The sequence below is a fragment of the Ceratotherium simum genome, chromosome 22 (assembly GCF_057802395.1).
Source record: "Ceratotherium simum simum isolate JZ-2026a chromosome 22, ASM5780239v1, whole genome shotgun sequence".
NCBI classification, from domain to species: Eukaryota; Metazoa; Chordata; class Mammalia; order Perissodactyla; family Rhinocerotidae; genus Ceratotherium; species Ceratotherium simum.
In genome coordinates this window covers 28944664-28950666 of record NC_141921.1, presented here as the reverse complement: position 1 = coordinate 28950666, position 6003 = coordinate 28944664, and the positions used below count along the sequence as shown (strand labels likewise).

Below are 6003 nucleotides of genomic sequence, written 5' to 3'. Positions count from 1 at the left end.
GGGTTTTTTTCTGCTTGAGGTTGCCTGGCAGCGTGGGCGAGCTCTGAGCTTTCTGCCCTGGCGTCACGAACCCTGCCCTAGCTGTTTCTTCCAGACTCTGCCTGTTGTATATATCGCTAGCATGACAGGTAACTGACGCCCTCCGGTTGCTTAGAGGTCGCCATTTTTCGTTGGTGCCTTTGTGGTGATCTCAAGACCGGGATATCACCTGGGACAGCAGCACCCCAAAGATATCCTGTTGGACTCCAACAGGGAAGTTGGCATCACAAGAACCTGGGGACAAGAGAGATGGTTGTGCCTATGAATTCGGAATTAATAGTAATTAACCCCTTACCTCTGATAAATCATTTAATGATTTAAAGGAAGCCTGTGAGAGATTAAGCAAGGTTCTAGCTAATAAGTGCATAGTCTGAACTTGAACTCAGAATTCTCACTCCAAAGCCTGAACCTGTACCCATTAAACTGATGCTTTCCGTTATTTCATCCATCAAATGCTTGGTGAGAACTGTATTTATCCTGTGCTAGATGCTAGGCATGTAAACAAGACTCAGTTCCAGCCTAAGTCCCATCTGGATCCCAGTTCCCCACATTACCATGGAGAGGAACCCACAAATATAAAGGAATGTACAAAGGGCTGCGACAGCCCAGAGCAAGCGTACAGTAACTGCCAGCAGGAATCAGGAAGAGCTGCCTCCCACCTGGATTGGAGCAGCAACCTGTCCTGCCTATTTATATCTTCCCACCCTCATCCCACCAAATTACCAGTCCCCTCTTAAGACTGCCTGTGCCAGCTCCAGGTTCACAGATTCGAGGCCCCTTTGCCATGAGGCTCCAAGCCATCTTCCTAGTCTTTTTTTCCCTGCCAATGCTCCTAAGGGTCTGGCATACTATTTTTTGTTGCACTCCTGTCCGTCTTTTTAAGACCCAGTTCAAATGTACATTCATTCATTCAACAAATAGAGTGCTCATTGTGTGCCAAGCCTTTTGCCAGGTGCTAGGTATATATTAGTAGATAAGACAGACAGTATCCTTGTCCTTAGCGAGTTTACAATCTGGAGTGGGAAACAGAGCACTAGCAAGTACACAAACGTGTAAAAGTAGAGAATACCTGAATAACTTATTTAGCTGGGTGATGGAGGGCCCTGAGCTAGAAAAGAGATTACTCAAGACCAAGATGGCCAAGGAGGCAGGAGCTTAATAGGTGATGAGAGTAGCAGGCAATGGGGCTGGAGAGGCAGGCAGGATCTTGTAGTATATGGTGGGGACATGGGATTTTATTTATCATGCCACGGTTAGGCATTGGAGGGTTGAGCAGAGGCGTGAAATGATTGTTTTTAAGACATGACTGGTGCATTATAGGAGGAGCCCCCAACAGACACGATTGACAGTGTTCATATCTAGGCTTCCCACCAGTTTATACTACAATTCTGCTTCCTATTATAGTGTAAACTGTATGTGACTCCCTTCTCTTGCAGCTTCTGTTTTGTAGACGTCAAGGACCTCCATTTATTATTAAAATGTATTAAGGAAAGTAAAATGCCTAACAGTCTATATTTGTTTTTAAAAATCTAAGTATATAATATATATGTACATAAAAGACAGTCTGGCAAGGTAAACACTAACCTGTTAATAGTAGTTTGGGGAAAGCAAATTTCTTTACAATTAGCACATATTGTTTTTATATTAAAAATGAAGTATATGTGAATGATTCCATTTTTATGCCATTCTGGAAATGACAAGACTACAGGACCAGAGAAAAGCACTGGTTGGCAGGATTGGGAATAGGGGGATGTGTTGACTAGAAAGGGAGACAAAGGAACTTTTTGGGGTGAGAGAAATGTTTGATATTTTGATGAATTGTGGTAACAGACACATGTCTGTATGAGTTTGTTAAAACTCACAGAACTGGGCTGAAAAAAGGGGATTTTACTGTACATAAATTATACCTCAATAAACCTGACTTTAAAAAATGAAATATATGGAGAAAATATAGAAAGCAAGGACTCTATTTTAAAAATATTTTTAATTACACAATAAAATTACACAAAATAAAATAATCCATTATGCTTTTTAAAAATTAGAACAATACAGGTAAATCTAAAGTCTTGTGTGTGTCAGGTCCCCATCCTGATCCCCTCCCTCCTTCCCGGGGTGATAATTGATGTGTGTTCTTCCAGATCTTTTTTTAAAAAAGTTAAGACATACAAATATGTGGCCGTAGAAAATATATAGCACCGGGTTTTATGTGCACACCTGTGTGCTCTTTATTACATTAATGGTATCATGTGGTACCCTAATCAACACCTTCACTCACGTTTTAAAATATTTGTTGATAAAGATCTACTTCAATCATTCCAAGTGCAGTATTGCTTTTTTTTTTTTTTTTAACGTTCATGGTATCATGCTGTACCTTATTCTGCAACTCTTATCACTGTTTTTTTGATGTCTAATTCACTCCTTGGAAGTGCAGCAGATAGCATTCTACGTTACGAACACACCACATTCTGCTAATCCGTTGTGTAGGTGAAGATCAGGTTGCTCCCAGTTTTTCGCTCTTATGGTGATCCACTACCCACAGTGCTCGCGTGCTGGGGCCGCTTCAGGGATGGCTAGGAGTGGTACAAGTTCGTGCATTTTCAATTTTAATAGGGTGAGATTCGTGTCTTCCCCAGATAAGTACCCATAGCCGCCGAGAAGCGGGTCTTCCGCATCAGCGGACCACAGGAGCGACGCCCTGCCACAGCACGCGGCTAGAGCTCCACGGTTCCCTCCAGCAACCGCTTGTCCCCGCCGCTCCCTCGGCGCCCGCCAGCAGCTTCCCAGCAAGCACTGCGCATATTTGCATAGCAACTCACGTCCATGCCTTTATTTCTAAATAAAAAAGGAAACGACAAATCATAGAGTCTTCTTGTGAAGACTTCCGTTTGGCTCACAAGGTCTTGCAATTCCCATCTCAACGTCAGGAACATAGACTAGGAAATTGCATAGATTTCTTCACCTTTACCAAGAGAGGGATTCGCCAACACTGCCACTCTACTTTTGTACGTGCTAAAGCAAAAAGGGCTTCTGTCGTGAGTGGCACACGTGGGGCAGCTCAATTGCTCTTCGTGCGGAATCGACATCAAGAGATTTCGGAAGCATAATTTTTTGGTACCCGGGCAGCTAGTGATCGTTGGTCCTGGCGCCCCTACTCAGAGTCTGGTTAAAAAGAAAGGAAGGGTTTGGTTCGTTACAGGAGAGATGACTGTGCAGCGATCAATTGTCAGTGTTCGACTGTACGTTAAGCGCTGTTTTGTGGGCGCTTGCTGTTGTCCTAATAGTTGGAAACCCGGTTTAGTGTTTGAAACGCGATTCACTGTTTGAAACGCCAGTTTTTATAAGAAACTCGCAATAATAAGCTGTTTGCCAAGTAAGTTAACTACTTGTGAGAAGCGTGAAAGAACTGATGTGGGTATAAACTTTTCCCCAGCTGCGTGAATGTAAGGATACTACTCTCATAGTCAAGCAGCTGATTCTCGAAGTAGAAAACGCAGGTATTATTTTTCCGGGTTTCACAGATTAGGAAATTGCGATTTAAGCAAAGCGTAAAGTAAGTGATATGTTTATCCAAGGGCACGCTGCAGTTATGCAGCTAGAAGGAATATCCCTACTCCTCCCAAGTGCCTGCCTGCAGGAGTGATGGAATCATCATGCAAAACTTTAATTTTGTAAAAACTCCCCCCCTTTACCCAGGCACACACATACCTTTCTAAAGCTGCGTTGATGTTCATTCTATAGCTTTTGTCCTTTAAAAACATAGAGGTAAGAGGTAATAGTTTAAAACACCGGTTAAGTAGCACTTTCTTACTACTGATAGCAACAACCTTTCTGGAGAGCAATTCAGCAAAAGACATAAAAATCTAAAACTTTCAAAAATATTCATCTCCTAAGAATATATCCTCATATATAAAATTATGTTTAAGCAGAGATTTAGCAATAAGGGTTTATTAATTCTAACAACAAATGTACACTGTGGTCCAATATAGTACCAAACACAATAGACCCAATGCCTGACTTCACAAGACTTACAGTTTAGTGAGGGGAGAGAATAGCAACCTGAGCACAACAGATTGGCTGGGAGGGGGAGCTCTGGGCAAAGACTTTGAAGCTGAAACCTTAAGAATAAATAGAAGACAACCAGGCAAAGTGTGGGGGGAGGGCTGTTTAAGTAGAGGCAAAGCCTTGAGGGTGGAAAGAATGTGCTGCAATCCAATTGCTCAAAGACCAGATGGCCACAGTGAAACCATCCAGGTAGCAGGACACAGGGAAGCCTGAAGAGATGGCTGAGATCTGGTTTCACAGGCCTTGGATGTCCACTTCAGTGTTTTTTGTAAAGCAGAAGAAATGAAAAATTACCTACACCAACTATCAGCCAACTTTTTCTGCAAAGGGCCAGATAGTACACACTTTAGGTTTTGTGGCCATACGATCTTTGCTAGCCACTCAACTCTGCTGTTGCAAAGCAGCAGCAGACACTGTATAAACAAATAGGTGTGACTGTGTTCCAATAAAACTTTATTTATGGACACTGAAATTTGAATTTCATATAATTTTCCTATGTCACGAAATAATATTCTTCTTTTGATTTTTTTTTCTGCCCACCATTTTATTTATTTTTTGCCAATGAAGATTTGCCCTGAGCTAACATCTGTTGCCAATCTTCCTCTTTTTGCTTGAGGAAGATTTATCCTGTGCTAACATCTGTGCCGATCTTCCTCTATTTTGTATGTGGGTCACCACCACAGCATGGGTGCCAATGAGTGGTGTAGGTCCGTGCAGGAACCAAACCGGCTGCCAAAGCAGAATGCACTGAACTTAACCAGTGGGCCATGGGGCCGGCCCCCCAACCATTTTAAAATGTGAAAACCAATCTTAGGTTCCCAGGCAACAGCCAGGAAGCTATAGTTTATCAGCTCCTGGCCTACACATTCAAGAGCGATAAGAGCCTGGTCAAACCAACTCCAAGATAGCCACACAATGGAATACTATGCATTCATTAAAATGTTCAAATAAAATCATTTATGATAATGGGTCATCTCTATGGAGCACTTTTCAAGTGGCAGGCCCTATATTAAGTACTTAGTATGCATTAGCTCTTATTCATTATCACGTAAACCAATGAGGTAGGTAGTATTATTATGCTTGCTTTACAGATGAGAAAACAGAAGCTCCAAGAGGCCCAGATCACGCAGTAAAAAGTAGCAGAGTCAAGAGGTGAACCCAGGTCTTCTGACAGGTATCAGTTGCTCTGACTGCACAGAATGCCCAAGAGAAGGTCAACTATAGTGGAATCTCTCAGAGAGGGAAGATTTATTGGAAAAGTGAAGCTTGTTTCCTTTTGCTTACCCATAATTTCCTATTTTCTAAGAAAATATGGAGTACATGAAAAGGTTAGAGAAATAATGAGGACACATAGTGACTGGAATACAAATGATGAAAAATAAAGTCAGACTCACAAAGAAGCCAGTCACAGAAGGCCACATATCGTATGATTCCTTTTATAGGAAATGTCCAGAAATGGCAAATCTGTAGAGACAGAAAGCAGATTATTGGTTGCATGAGGCTGGAGGTGGGAGCAGGGATTGACTACAAATAGACATAAGAGATCTTTTTGGAGTGAAGGAAATGCTCTAAAACTGGATAATGGAGAGGGTCGCACGACTTTATAAATTTACTAAAAATCATTGAATTGTACACTTAAAATGGGTGAATTTTATGGTATGTAAATTACACTTTAATAAAGCTGTTAAAAAAAAATCAAGGGCTGGAAGGAGAAAAGTTCACCCAGTTAGGAGCCTGAGAATCTATAATCAGTTTATGGAATAAATTCTCTAATTTAGAAACTTGACATTAGTGGATTTCCTGCATGCTGAGCTTCTGTGTGTTAGCTGATCATGTGACTCACTCCCTCAATTAAAGCCCTTCAGTGGCGCCTCACCTGCTTGGGTTAATATCCTATAAGTC

At 41.7% G+C, this 6003-nt stretch overlaps 1 long non-coding RNA gene and 1 other non-coding gene across 2 annotated transcripts; one reads left to right on the top strand and one right to left on the bottom strand.

Moving 5' to 3' along the window:
- Positions 1-2096: 2096 nt before the first annotated feature.
- On the bottom strand, positions 2097-5558 carry LOC147914107 (uncharacterized). Its single transcript, XR_015555716.1, has 3 exons — positions 5496-5558; positions 3745-3785; positions 2097-3198 (listed from the first exon to the last, which is right to left on the bottom strand). It is a non-coding gene; the product is annotated as an uncharacterized LOC147914107 (long non-coding RNA).
- On the top strand, positions 3056-3189 carry LOC147914108 (U11 spliceosomal RNA). The gene has a single exon (XR_015555915.1). It is a non-coding gene; the product is annotated as a U11 spliceosomal RNA (small nuclear RNA).
- Positions 5559-6003: the final 445 nt, after the last annotated feature.